The following is a 13,034-nucleotide window of genomic DNA, read 5'->3' as shown; positions in this document are numbered from 1 at the left end:
AATCATTATTTAGATTCCTGTATGTGTCAAACTGAATTATAATCAATGTGATAAAGCAGAAAGAATGTGAAAATTTCTTCAATGTGAATATTTTGTAGCACATTTTTTTTTTGCTCTTCATACACTTTCTCTTCCTTAACTAGCACAAGGTGTCAGGTTATGAGCAGAAAAAATGTGCTGAGATGTCAGATGATTATGGACATGAATTTCTTCTTTATTTTTTTGGTAATAATATGAAACTGGACAGCTTCCTTGTTAGTCCCCAATTTCTCTTAGACAGCCAGTCCCTTATATACACAATGCTGAGTCATTCAGGTTGCCAAATGCTGGTTGTGCCATAGGGAAAAGACTGTATGTTTCAGAGTGCGAGAAACAGAACACAGGATGGTTACGCTTTAAAAAGTCAGAATAGCTGATGTAACCATTTTGCCTTTTCTAATAACCTGAGTCTACATTTGGGGACATAGTTCACATCACACAGACACATACACACACACACACACACACACACACACAGTGTCCTCCACTAATATTGGCACTAATATAGGATCAAAGAAGGCTGTAAAATATTGTCTTTATTGTTTAAACTTTTAATATTTTCTTAAGAAAATTCACAAAAATACTCTGCTCTCATAGATATCATACAATTCAAACACAACAAGTTTATCAAAAAAAATATATCTTTGTTAAATATATGTGTGCACCATTAAATATATTGGCACAACATTTAATCAATACTTTGTGCTACCTCCCTTTGCCAAGATAACAGATCTGAGTCTTCTCCTATAATGCCTGATGAGGTTGGAGAATACATGGCAAGGGATCTGAGACCATTCCTCCATACAGAATCTCTCCAAATCTTTCAAATTTCGAGGTCCACGCTGGTGGACTCTCCTCTTCAGTTCACCCCACAGGTTTTCTATCAGTTTCAAGTTTGCCAGACACTACTGGAAATTCAAATGGGATTGGGTTCTATGGTCAGATGAAACCAAATAGAGCTTTTTGGCAATAAACACCAGAGGTGGTTTTGGCACACACAGAGAGGTAGCCATATGGAAAAGTACCTCATGCCCACGGTTAAATATGGTGGTGGCTCTTTAATGTTTTGGGACTGTTTTTCTGCCAGAGCACCTGGACTTTTTGTTAGGATACATGGCATCATGGACTCTATCAAATATCAACAGATATTAAATGAAAACCTGACTGCCTCTTCCAGGAACCTTAAAATGGGTCATAGTTGGATCTTCCAGCAGGACAATGATCCAAAACATACATCAAAATCAACACAAAAATAGTTTACTGATCACAAAATCAAGGTCCTGCCATGGCCATCCTAGTCCCTCATTCTCCAACCTCATCAGGCATTATAGGAGAAGACACAGAGCTGTTATCTTGTCAAAGGGAGGTAGCACAAAGTATTGACTAAAAGGGTGTCAGTAATTGTTGCACACCGATAATTAACAGAGTATTTTGTGCTTTTTTAAACAAAAGATCAAAAGGTTAAACAATATAGACAATTTTTCACATCTTTCTTTGCTCATATTTACCAAGGGAGCCAATATTAGTGGAGGGCACTGTACCACAGAACACTAAATAAGAATCTCTTTCTCTCTCTCTCTCTCTCTCTCTCTCTCTCTCTCTCTCTCGCTCTCTACTACAGAGAACCTGATGTGGTCCTAAATACTCAATTGCACAGAAAGAAACGATCTGCGTGCTCAATTTTTTAACAGGCCAGGCCAAACTAGCTACCTGCCTCACACAGAAAAAGAAAATGAAAGGCTGTGGAACACTGAACTCGAAACTGATGCTAAACACCCTTTTGAAGGCCAGACTCAGAATTGAATTTGCTTACTCTAAAATGACACACAGACTGCAGGATGTCTGCAAGGTTTGGGGGCTGGGTGAGGTTTTATGTTGTGTTGAAAATGAATCATTAATCTTAAGCTTTTAACAGAAGCACTTACTATTTAACGTAATGCTTTTTAGGCAATATTTACAGTATGCCTTTCTAAGAAACTTATTGTACAAATAAGGTTTTAATTGACTTTTTAAACAAAAATATTATGGTGTTCTTTTCATCTCATATTTCTGTATTTATCTACCTTTATCTATTTCTTTATTGAAGTGGGTATCTGAAAATGCTATTTATTTGATGGAAAAATGGTGGACACATCAGGAATGATTAAAATAAAGGACTGTCAAAGTCAAGTCTGTCTCTATCTCTCTCTCTCACTCTCTCGCTCTCTCGCACTCTCTAGATATCTCAATCTCTCTCACTCTCATCTGAAAGAAAAGGAATACTCCTGGCTCATGTTCTGCTGGTGTAAATTCACTGGCTGTGTTTCTTTGCCTAGCAACAAGCATAACACACCCTTCACTCTTGGGCCCTAAATCCTTAACATATGAGCCTCATTTGTTCCCGAAACACACAAAGTCTCTCTCTCTCTCTCTCTCTCTCTCTCTCTCTCTCTCTCTCTCACACACACACACACACACACACACACACACAGACACACACACAGAGCTGTGTTGATTTTTTTTTGTCTCTTTTTGTCTGTCTGTATTTCTCTTGGTCCACAGAGTTAGTTTTTCTTGTTTACTTCCTCATTGTAATATTTCCTCATGAAAATTGTGAGAACCCCTGGCCTGTTCTATCAGACATTATGGGCTATATTTCCTAACAGGTGCATGCATGGTGGTGCATTTATTGGTATAACGGTTTGTTGCTAATTTTGTTGGATGTAAGCCAGTTTTATCCTGTTCCTGCTCAGCTGCAAAAAAAAAAAAAAGGATATTTGTTTTATATACAACCCCAATTCCGAAAAAGTTGGGACAGTATGGAAAATGTTAATAAAAACAAAGAGGATGTACTTTGACTTGTATTTAAACAAAAAAAAGTATAAAGACAATGTATTTGATGTTTTATCTAATCCACTGCATAGTTTGTTTGTTTTTTTAAAGTAAACGTTTAATTTGAAATTGATGCATGCAACACATTCCAAAAAAGTTGGGACAGGGGCAATTTAGGACTAATAGGGATGCATCAACTTGAAATAAGAAGGTGATATGAAAAAGGTGAGGCAATTGTCTAATCATAGAGTATAAGGAGCCTTTCAAAAAGGCCTGGTCCTTCAAGAGCAAGGATGGGTCGAGGCTCGCCAATCTACTAACGGTTGCGTCAATGAATAATTCAACACTTTGAGAACAACATTCCCCAAAGACACATTGGTAGGATTTTGGACATTTCACCTTCTGCAGTGCACAATGTAATTAAAAGATTCAAGGAATCTGGTCAAATCTCGGTGCGTAAAGGGCAAGGCCAAAAACCACTTCTGAATGTGCGTGATCTCCCTGACATCACTGTCTTAAAAACTGTCATGAGTCTGTAATGGATATCCTGACATGGGCTCGGGAATACTTTGGTAAACCTTTGTAAGTCAACACCATTCGCCGCTGCATCCACAGATGCACGTTCAGGCTTTAATATACAAAGCAGAAGCCATACATCAACACTGTCCAGAAGCGATGCCAATTTCTCTGGGCTCGGTCTCATCTGAGATGGACAGTAGCACAGTGGAATCGAGTCAACATTTCAAATAGTTTTGGGACAAAACAGCCATGGTGTTCTCCAGGCCAAAGAGTAAAAGGACCATCCAAGCTAGTGTTAGGTCCAAAAGCCAGCATCTGTCATGGTATGGGGGGGGGGGGGGTGTCAGTATTCATGGCATAGGTAACTTGCACATCTGTGAGGGCTCCATTAATGCAGAAAGATATGTACACATTTTGGAGCAACATATGCTGCCATCCAGATGTCGTCTTTTTCAGGGACATTCCTGTATTTTCCAGCAGAACAGCGCCAAACCACATTCTGCCCGGATTACAAACGCATGGTCACATAAGCAGAGAGTGCGGGTGCTAGCATGGCCTGCCTGCAGTCCTGACCTGTCTCTGATTGAGAATGTGTGGCGCATTATGAAGCGTAAAATAAGGCAATGTGTGGCCCTGTACAGTTGCGTAGCTGAGAAATGCATAATGGATGAATGGAGGAAACTTCCACTTGCTAAACTTAACCAACTGGTGTCTTCAGCACCGAAACTCTTAATAAGTGTTATTAAAAGAAAAGGTGGTGTTACACAGTGGTAAACAGTCAACAGTCATCAGATTTGAAATGAGTGTATATTTTCAAAAATAAATTCAATTCACAAAAGTAAGACATCAAATAATGTATTAATAATGTGTTATATAGTACAGTGTGAACTGAATTTTCAAATGACTCTTTTTGCTTGTTTTTTTCTGCATTTTCCATGCTGTCCCAACTTTTTCAGAATTGGGGTTATATTATACTTGTGGGAACTAGGGATTTCACGATACCAAAAATCTAGTAGTCGGTACCGATACAACCAAAAGTACACGATACTCGATACCAAAGTCGATACCACGGTGTGGTTTATATATATATATATATATATATATATATATATATATATATATATATATATATATATAAAATAAAATTTAAAACTCTCCTGGAGGACTGGCTAATACTGGCAAAAAAGAGAGAGGGGGGCATATTTTATCAAACACTGTCTGACAATGACTAATAAAACAGTGGAGGCTACAAGCTATAAGGTGCACTCCTAAAAGCGTGTGTGCACCTTATACTCTGAATGCAAGCATTAGTTTAAATTCACTGATATGGTGGCAGGCCAAAAAGATTTATTAAAAGCATGAACATTTGAATAATTATTTGTGACATAAGGCTACATTTTGCTGACAGGACACGGGCTGAATGGTGATGCATGGTGCCCATTAGGAGGTAGTTTATAACACTGGAATGTGTTAGTGTCATTAACAAATAACTGGCTATCGCAAACATTACATGGAGCATAACGTTAGCTGGATTCACGGCCACAATGCCAGCTGCCTCAAACAAACATAATATAGGACCTGTGTTTCAGGTGCTTCGCCAAATTCGAGGTATTTCCTCGCTTTGTTTGAAATGAACGATAGCATCGGTTGCACACCGGCTTCAGAGCCTCAATTATATGTTTGTTGTTATCCGCCTCAAATGCGAAGTATTTCCATATTCGACTCCTACCACCTTTCCTCTCAATGAGTCGGGGCGGAGCTAAACCTGTCGCCATCTTCTGTAGTTTTTCCCGTGTGTTTGTAGGCGTTCTTCTTCTTCTTCACCACTTGTGGATCGACTAAAACACTTGTGCGTATTTGCTGCCCCCATCAGTTCCAGAGGAATTGCAACCTTGGTAACTTCATTACCAACGGTACCTATTCTACTGCAAAAAAACAAGTACAGTCACGTTTTAAGACTGTTGGTACTAACTTGGTACCGAAGTATTGGTTCACGTAACATCCCTAATGGGAACACACAGACACGCACACACACACTAGCAAATTGACTGATTCTACATAAGACACAGATATAAAATATAAGAACAATTGATAACTGACACTAACCACATCACACCCCAGCTGTAACATAAAATCTCTCCCTCTCTCTCTCTCTGTCTCTCTCTCTCTCTCTCTCTCTCTCTCTATCTATCTCTCTCTCTCTCCCTCGCTCTCTAGCTCACTTGCTCAGGAAGCATTTAAGAAGCAAAAAGAGGAGCTTAATGTTTGTGTTCAATTTCGTTTCCTCCTGTTGGGCTGTCTGAGAGACCCAGAGGCAAGATTTACATCCAACCTCAATAGGAAGCAATCTGCTTCAGTTTGTGTGTGTGTGTGTGTGTGTGAAAAACAGGAAGGGAGTAAGGAAAGTGTGATGGCAAGAGTCTGCTTTGCATGTACCCAATATTTCAGTTGAAGTCATTTAAACAGACACATAGTTTCTTACACTGTCATTTCTGGAGTCCTTCTACTGCATTATTTGGCCAGACAACATCTGCAAAAGAAAGAAGAGTATTCTAAGAATTTGCAGAAATGGTTTGTGCAGAACTAACTCGTTTCTGTTGATTTAGTCTCAAATTTGTACATACAGGCGCATACATGGCACTGGTTTTGAAACTGGGCATAACCATATAAACATGGCCTTTTTCTGGGTCTTGGCCACAGCACAAGTGGTTTTAGTTTTGATGTTTTGATCATCTGTGACAAGACCACGGTGGTCAATGCTGCTTTTTCATGGGGTAATAATTTCTCAGTAAAGTTAAATGCTCTGTTGTCAAGATGTGTAGAAAGTCCTAGTCTGTGTCTTTGTCTTGTCTTGATGGTCTGCTACTTTAGTGGAAAAAAGTTCAGTAAAGCTACACTGAACTTTTATGAACTAATATTATGCTACAGCACACGTTAGTGTACATCCAGCTACACTAACAATGAATACATTCAAAGTGTGTTATAAAGGAACAACTATTGTGCAAAATTTGTATTAAATTCTAAAGTTAATTGTGTTGTGTACTTATCCTGGCTAAAATGTAAATGTAAATCTTATAGTGTTATTTTGTAATTTGTTTATTTAATTTGTAAATAAACTAGAAGTGAGCACACTGCTTTCACAAGTAACTTTCATTGTATAATAATATACTTCAGTTATACTTCTAATATACTTCACTTGCAGTAGTATATATATATATATATATATATATATATATATATATATATATATATATATATATATATCTCCTATTAGATTTCATGCATGCTAAATGTTGATTTTATTAAGTTCACATGAAAGTCTAGTTGTTTTCAATTTTCCTGAAAAAGTATATGTTTTGCTAAGTGACCTTCTGCCCTTCAGACAAATCTTTGACAAACATACTGTGCAAATGTCTCTACAAGGTCAAAACTGTCAGCTATTCCTATCCATTGGAACATTTAGTCTTCACCAAGATGTAAAAACATTGCAAAACACACACACACACACACACACACACACATACACACACGCATGCACAAAGTAACCCACAAAGCACTTACTATCCTAACATATAATTGAGTTTGTTTAGCACTCTCAAAGGTTACTGTGTGTGTGTGTGTGTGTGTGCACATGCGTGCGTGTGTGCTTGTGTGTGTGTGTGTGTGCATGCAGGCTTTTAGCTCTTTGCAAGTACTAATGTGACACATGTTGTGAGGAGATTTTTTGTGACTGGTCCCCACATAGAGTTTTCAAGAATGCTTTTATTTATATGATAAAGATCCAAACTAAACGACTTTAAACAGAAGTGCAAACGGTTTTATGCCTCCAGTCAGGTGCCTGATGACACTGGCATCAAATCCAAGCCTTCTCCAGATTTTCTGCACTGGAAAAGGCGTTCCATGAAAAAATATGACATTTTCAGACTAGTTCACAGTAAACTAATTCTGACATTCCTGAATGTGTAAAGGCTTAGTAGATGAACTGAAAGTTGCTGCTTCTGGCTCTCTCATGTGTATCTGCATGCTTTCTCCATTAGATCATACTGATATCCAGTTTGACATGTGCGAGAGCCTGCAGCATCTGCAGCCAGGGAGACCAGAACGCACATGAGTCAATTAGAAAAAGAATTTTAAAAGGGTGAAAAAACTTTAAGTAAATGGTTTAAAATGCATGTGTTATATATTAAGATAATCTTTAGGTTTATATTGAATTCTTTGTTTTTTTAAATAAAATTTTCACCAGATTGCAGGAGTTAATTATGAAATAATGAAAAATGATGTACTGATCAGTAATATATTTTTCATGCACTCTAGATACATGTGAAAGCACAATTATTAATTATTGCTTTATCTGAAATAAATATAAATGGTTTTCATTTCATTTCTTTTGCACAGTGATTTTGTGTTACATTGTGTTACATGACAAAAAAAGGGCTTTCTCAATTTAGTCAGGGGACAAAAAGTACAGTATAATATAATGTTCCTGTGATGCTGTGTGTTGCCCTGACATCCTGTAATAACAATTCACAGTGTGTGTGTCAGATGAAAATTATGGGAAATTTGTACACATATAGTGCATCTAGGGTTGCACTGTGTACCGGTACTACAGTAGTATTGCGATACTAAAGCTTCAAAATACCGCAGATGCCACTGTATCTTTTAAACGGTAGTATCATCAATACGGTAGTACTGTAAGTAAAGTTGCATGTGTGGCAATTACAACTATTTTCTCTAAAATGACACATCTCACTGCGTTCGCAGAATACACAAAGGTTAGTGACACTTCATTTAACCTAAATTCTTTATCTTAATCTTTATTTCCTGTTTGCTAGTAAGCAAGCTAGCATTGTGCTAACCGCTGTGTGTAAATACTAAAATTATCCGCGATTGGTAGCAAGCGAGCTAATGTTCCCAAGTTTATGATTGTTTTGGAGTTTGTTTTCAAATTCAGTTATTGATTCCTAATGCTGTGTTCATTCTTAGTACTCTGAGGACAATATCCAGTTGCATGATTTCATTGCTCTAGGGAACAATAGATGAAATAAGTAGCACATTGAATTAGTTGCTTGCCAATTGTATGATTGTTCTTGAGTTTTTCCAACAGCCAGTTATTCATTCTCATTAATGAAGTATTCAGAGGAACATTTGGTTTGTCTGTTTTCATTTATATCTGGGTATTTCTGTGCATTTGGTTTGAATTGTAGATTTGAATTATGAATTAACACAAAATTGTGTGGTATGCTGATGCTACTGGGTTTCGTGATAACCCTACACACATCATTATCTGCCAGCTCAGATACATTAAAAGTCCTAACTCTAGACACAAAATAAGTCTGAATACACAGTGACAGATTGAGCCACCAACCAATCAGGAGACAGAGTGTAATAGCATGACAGAGGAAACAAACAAGAGTGAGTCTGATATTATCACATGAGACTGAAAATGTTTCAGGACTAATGGAGTTTTGGTAAGACATTTACATATACTTTAATGTGGTGGGAAGCTATTGAATGACATGGCTGTCATCCTTGTTGCGGAATTGTTATCCAGTTGTGAAGTCGTTTAGCTAGTGACTAGCGTGGCGTGTTTGTTTTTGTATTTCCTACTCAGTTATATCCGGCGACAGTGAGTTATTCAAGCTGCCTGCTAGCCCTTGGTAAAACTGCTTCATGCCTACTGTGTTTGACATGCTGGAAAACAAAATACACAGATTAGATAATAAAATCCATGAAGAATATGGCTTGAGTAATAAAATACAATAGTGAGTCAACTGAAAACCTTTTTTTTTTTTTTTTTGCTTTGTTTATTGTATGTACGTCCACAAGTCTACACATGTACTGGAAGACAATAGCGTCTGGGAGGTTTTGCTCTTTTACCTGGTACTTTGGCAGAGACACCTTGATGTGCACAGTAAATGTTTTTTTTTTCTCCTTATAATGCTTCTGTAATATTGAGAAAGCAGCAGATAATTATATCCTCAGAGCTGTGAATAACTGGGCCGCATGTCAAATCATGTACTACCATACTAAACAGTTTGTCAGTATGCCAGTGATGCCATTACTATTTAGGCATACTACTTAATGCACATCGTGACATGTAGTCTTGAATCCTGTATGAAAGTGAGTTGACTTTGCAGTATGTTGGCATTCACAGTTCTGAGATTAATCCATGCGGTGGAGAACCCACATTATGAAATATTCTCCCACAAGTTGGTCGCAATGGCATGATTCAAGTAGAGAGATTCCCAAATCTTACATCCTGCAGCTTTACTATTTTCAGCCTTTTAATAACCATTTTTAGTCCATGATTTTTACATCACATTGGCCTGTTTTGAATTTAACACAAAAAAATCAAAATTACTTAAATTTGTGAATTTAACACGAAACTATCGAAATAGTTTCATTATTAATTAAAATATGTATTTTTAACATTTTTATCTTGAATAGTTTTAAACCTTGTTCATTAACTCAAAGGAAAGCTGTTAAATACTTTCAAGATGCCCTTAATTGGGCTTGTAAATGTGCTTTAAAGACACACACGCACACATATATTTGCTCCCACAGACAGCTCGCAGTTCCAGTTTTATAGAGAGAACATGCTAATTCAAACATGTGACCTCACACATATCTTAGTGATGCCAGACATGGCAGCTTCCTTCCCAATCAAAATGCAGAATCCTGCGTTTCCATGGAAAGCCAAACATAAACAGCCGTGCACTGAGTGGGGTTTAAAGAATCTATTCATCAGCCAGCAGAACTAACACACAATCAGACAGCTGATGGAGGAATGGACCACTGCTTTCACAAGAAGCCATCTGTGTCATGTGTTTGTGAGTGTGTATAAGCTTTTTGAGTAAAAAGAGTCAGGTTGTAATGCAGTATAACATTGGAATTGGTGTGGGTGTTTGTTTAAATTAGGGCTGGAACAGAACAGAGCAACTGCTGTGGATGGGTCAGAAAGACAAGTAAAGTGTGATTAAATGAGCCCTAAGCATCTAAAACATCTGTACTAGAATATATGGGCACACTCTGTTTTTTTCTCATCTCACTCTCTCTCTCTCATTTCAGTACATTCCTGTCACTGTTCCTGAAAGTCCAGCAAAAATGACAGCAGAATAAAGGCTGGTGAGTTATAGCTACTCGATGAGGTGAAAGAACTTTTCTCATATATATCGAAAGAGACCTTGAACTCTACCATCCTGCCTGATGGAACAATCCTGCATCAATCCTCAGTTTAGCTAATGGTCTGTTATTAGACCTCCCTTCCTGGTGTGGTAAAAAAAAAAAAACAAACAACACAGTGCAACTTGAACAGAAATCTGAAAGCTCCCTGTTTAATTCATTTTTAGAACTGACTGGTTGTTTTTGTACGTGAAACCACATGGCCAGATATATCACATTATGCCCTATTTATCTGATTAAGTCCTGAGTAAGCAGCAGTTTGTGCTATAAGTCAAAACAGAGTAACACTAAATTGGATGGAAAAGTTCAACCAAAATGAGGCCAATGATTCCAGAGAAACAGAAACTGAACTAGTGTTGTTCTCCTTACTTACACAAGACAAAATGTTAGACTGCCTGTCTTACACACACACACACACACACACACACACACACACACACACACACACACACACACACTTCTACTCAGCAAAAAAAGAAACATTCCTTTTTCAGGACACTGTATTTTAAAGATTATTTTGTAAAATCCAAATAAGCTTTACAGATCTTTATTGGAAAGGGTTTAAATAACGTTTTTCATGCTTATTCAATGAACCATAAAAATTACTGTACCTGTGGAACAGTCCTTAAGACACTAAGAGTTTACAGTCGGTAGGCAATTAAAGTCACAGTTACAATAACTTAGGACACTAAAGAGACCTTTCTACTGACTCTGAAAAACACCAGAAGAAAGATGCCTAAGGTTCCTGCTCACCTGCGTGAACATGCCATAGACCTGCTGCAGGGAGACATGAGGACTGTAGATGTGGCCAGAGCAGTAAACTGCAATGTCTGTAATGTAAGACGCCTAAGACAGTGCTACAGGGAGACAGGAAGGACAGCTGATTGTCCTTGCAGTGGAAAATTACATGTAACCATGTGTCCCCCCCAGACGTGATGGAGAACTTGCAAATGCCTTGGTGGAAGAGTGGAGTAACATCTCACAGCAAAAACTGACAAATCTGGGGCAGTCCATGAGGATGAGATGCACTGTACTACTTAAAGCAGCTGGTGGACACCACATATTGACTGTTACTTTTGATATTGACTGTTCGTCAATTGTGTGTGAAACTTGTTCAGTTTATGTCTCAGTTGTTGAATCTTAATATGTTAATACAAATATTTACACGTTAATACAATATTACATGTTAAGAAATTTGCTGGAAATAAAAGCAGTAGAATGTGAGAGAATGTTTCTTTTTTTGCGGAGTATATATATATATATATATATATATATATATATATATATATATATATATATATAAGACAGATCTATATTTTGACTTGGCCACTGTAGAAAATTCTGCCTTTTGTTTTTAACCACTGCTATGTTGCTTTGGCCTTGTGTTTGGGATTATTGTACTGCTGATAGGTGAACTTTCTCCCAAACTTTAGTTTTTTATAGCAGACTGAGGCAGGTTCTATAGAGGTTCTATAATATTCTCTTGCATTTTGCTTCATCCATTCTCCTTTCAACTTTGGCAATCAGCCCAGGTTCTGAGGATGAAAAGCATCCCCAGAGCACAATGCTGCCACCTGTCACATATTTCCTCCTGCCGCTGAACGCTGCACGGCACGTGTAACAGCTCACAGCACTGCGACGCATTCTCCCTAGCTATCATGGGTTTGTTTATGTTGCCACGTGTGTTTTGTTTTGATTCATGTTTTGTCTCCTCCCATGTCCTGTCATTGGTTGTCTCCAGCGTGTTTCCTGATTACTCCCACCTGCTTTCAGTTTGCCCCTTGATTAGTTTCTGTATTTAAACTCTCATGTTTCAATGTTCAGGACAAAGTATTGTTCAGTGTTTACCTGCCTGTCTGTTCCGAGACGTTCTGTTCTGTGTTGTTATTCTCCATTTCTCAATCTCGTTCTTTTCTCTAGTTTGTGTATTTTAGATTATCCCTACCATTGCTGTTGCCTGATCTCTGCCTGTGTACTAATTCCATATTTTGATTCACATTTTGAATTTGTCTGCCTGCCATTCGAATAAAATACAGAACTTGCATCCATCTCAGCCTTCATTCCATGACAGAATACTTTGCCGTCACCATGGATGCAGCAGGAATGGGTGCATTTTCCCCAGTGGACTCATATATATGCCCCAAGCCCTTTTAACAGCACTAAATTCCCTCCAGAAGGCTACCTGCTGTAGTTCCCAATATATTTTGAAGGCTTGTTGGACTCTAAGCCTGAAGAGAGGTAGTGGCTGAGGTTCATGTTGTCTTCGCTCACTGGCCAAGCATGCCAATGGGCAGAGATCCTGATCGCCATGGAAGACCCAAGCCTAGAGAACACAGTTTCGTTTGTGAGCCATCTGAAAAGGGTGTTCCAGTGGCACTGGTTTAATTTCCCCAGAACAATTTGATGAGGCAGGAATACCCTGCATGTTGGCCTAATGCATTTGGCCGGTCACTATCTACTACACAGAGAGGAGGGCTGGAGGT

The sequence above is a fragment of the Ictalurus furcatus genome, chromosome 11, assembly GCF_023375685.1.
Source record: "Ictalurus furcatus strain D&B chromosome 11, Billie_1.0, whole genome shotgun sequence".
In the NCBI taxonomy this organism is placed as follows: domain Eukaryota; kingdom Metazoa; phylum Chordata; class Actinopteri; order Siluriformes; family Ictaluridae; genus Ictalurus; species Ictalurus furcatus.
This window is presented reverse-complemented; position numbering follows the sequence as displayed.